This window comes from Heptranchias perlo, chromosome 20 (assembly GCF_035084215.1).
Source record: "Heptranchias perlo isolate sHepPer1 chromosome 20, sHepPer1.hap1, whole genome shotgun sequence".
In the NCBI taxonomy this organism is placed as follows: Eukaryota; Metazoa; Chordata; class Chondrichthyes; order Hexanchiformes; family Hexanchidae; genus Heptranchias; species Heptranchias perlo.
Window position 1 is genome coordinate 18678576 of NC_090344.1, and position 2693 is coordinate 18681268.

Below are 2693 nucleotides of genomic sequence, written 5' to 3' on the forward strand. Positions count from 1 at the left end.
TTCCATGTAAGCAGTTGAACTGATCCCAGGATGAAACCGGACAATCCCACAATCGGGACTCGTTCCCTCTGCACCTGTAGTTCTCCTTCCACACTGGGCCGGTTCCCTCCCCAAAGTGAGCTCCTCCCGGGGATGCGATTACTGCCCCGCACTGAAGGTGCTCACAGACCACACTGGCGTCTTCTAAACCAAAGTAAATATCACACACCGTCCCCCACTGGTCTCCGTGTAGCACTTCAACCCGACCGGAGCATCGGCTCTCCCCACCAACCAATCGTGGGCCATGGTTCCCTGTTTTGGAAACAAATACAGATCGAAATAAATTATAAATCATACCCAGAATAAATACGGGGCGAACTCGAGAATAGGGGACAATAAGGTAAACCTCAGACACCACTATCGTCTGTCCGGATTTTATCCAAATTGTCTAAAAACAATTAAAATTACGACAGGACCCACGTTAAAAAGTTGTCCGATGAACACAAAGGTGACAGCTCGTCCTAGAAAAAAATCTAATCGAATTCGGCCTTCATCTAAAGGGGGTTGGGATACAAAAATGAGGAAATGATGCCTCAATTGAACCGACCCTTGGTCAGACCCCATCTCGAGTTATTGCATTCAGTTTTGGGCACCGCACCTCAGGAAGGATCTATTGGCGTTGGAGGGGGTGCAACGCACATTCACCAGAATGATTCCTGGACTTAAATCATTATATTATCAAGACATGTTGCTTAAACTTGGCTTGTAGTCCCTTGAGTTTAGAAGGTTTACCGCTGATCTCGTTGATGTGTTTAAATTAATAAAGGGATTCGATAGATTAGGCACAGGAGTTCTGATGGAGCAATTCAGAACAAGGCCATTAAGGATTTTATTTTATTCATCCTATGGATATGGCCATCGCTGGCAGGGCCAGCATTTGTTGCTCATCCCCACTTGCCATTGAGACGTGGTTTGGGGCCTTCATGAACCGCTGTAATCAGTGTGGTGAAAGCTGTCCTTTAAATCTCTTTGGTAAGGAGTTCCAGAATTGTGAACCAGCGACGATGAAAGAACGGTAATATATGCAGTTCATCCTGTAGATAGTACACTGCAGTCACTCTACGCCAATGAAGGATGGAATAGATGTTTAAGATGGTAGATGGGCTGGCGATCCAGCAGACTGCTTTGTCCTGGATGGTGTCGAAATTGTTGAATTTTGTTGCAGTTGCACCCATGCAGGCAAATAGAGGGTAATTTATCTCACTCTTGACTTGTGCCTTGTAGATGGTGAAGAGGCTTTGGGAAGTCAGGACGTGAACCACTTTCCACAGAATACCTAACCTCTGGCCTACTGTAGTAGCCACGGCATTTATGCGGCTGGTCCAGTTAATTTTCTGGTCAATGGCGGACCCCAGGATATTGATGGTATGTGATCAGCGATGGTAATGCCATTTCATGACAAGAGGAGTTGGTTGCACTTCCTCATGTTGGAGATGGCCATTACCTGTCACTTGTGTGGTGCGAATTTTACTTGCCACCTATCAGCCCAAACCTGGGTGATGTCCAGGTCTTGCTGCAAGCGGGGAGGGACTGCTTCATTAACTGAGGAATTGCGAATGAAGCTGAAAACTGTGCAATCATCAGCGAACAGCCCCACTGTTGACCTTATGATGGAGGCAAAATTATCGATGACTCACCTGAAGACAGTTGGTCCGAGACCATAAGACCATAAATGATAGGAGCAGGAATAGGCCATTCGAACCCTCGAGCCTGCTCCGCCATTCAATGAGATCATGGCTGATCTGATTTTTACCTCAACTCCACTTTCCCGCCTTTTCCCCATATCCTTTGACTCCCTTGCTGATCAAAAATTTGTCTAGCTCAGCCTTGAATGTATTCAATGACTCAGCCTCCACAGCAATTTGCGGTAAAGAATTCCAAAGATTCACGACACTCTGGGAGAAGAAATTCCTCCTAATTTCTGTCTTAAACGGGCGATCTCTTATTCTGAGACAATGCCCCTAATTTTAGATTCCCCCATCAGGGGTAACATCCTCTCAGCATCTACCCTATCGAGTTCCCTCAGAATCTCGTATGTTCCATAAGATCTCCTCTCATTCTTCTGAACTCCAATGAGTATAGACCCAACCTATTCAATCTTTCCTCATAAGACAACCCTTCCATACCCGGAATCAACCGAGTGAACCTTCTCTGTACTGCCTCCAATGCAAGTATGTCCTTCCTTAAATAAGGGCACCACAACTGTATGCATTACTCCAGGTGTGGTCTCACCAGCAACCTGTACAGTTGTAGCATGACATCCCTGCTTTTATACTCCATCCCCCGGAAACAAAGGCCAATATTCCGTTTGCCTTCCGGATTACCTGCTGCACCTTTATGTAGACTTTTTGTGTTTCATCTACGAGGGCACCCAAATACCTCTGTACCGCAGCATTTTGTAATATTTCTCCATTCAAATTATATTTTGCTTTTTTATTTTTCGACCCAAGGTGGATTACTTCATATTTTCCCACATTATATTCCATCTGTCAAATTTTGCACATTCGCTTAACCTGTCAATATCCCCGTGGACAGCAAAATGCACACATTCTGTAAAATAACTTCCAAATCCGCTCCATCTGGCCTGATTGTACACACCCGTGCTGGAGCACAGCCGCCCTCTGATACCCTACTGTTCCGTAAGTCTGACCCTG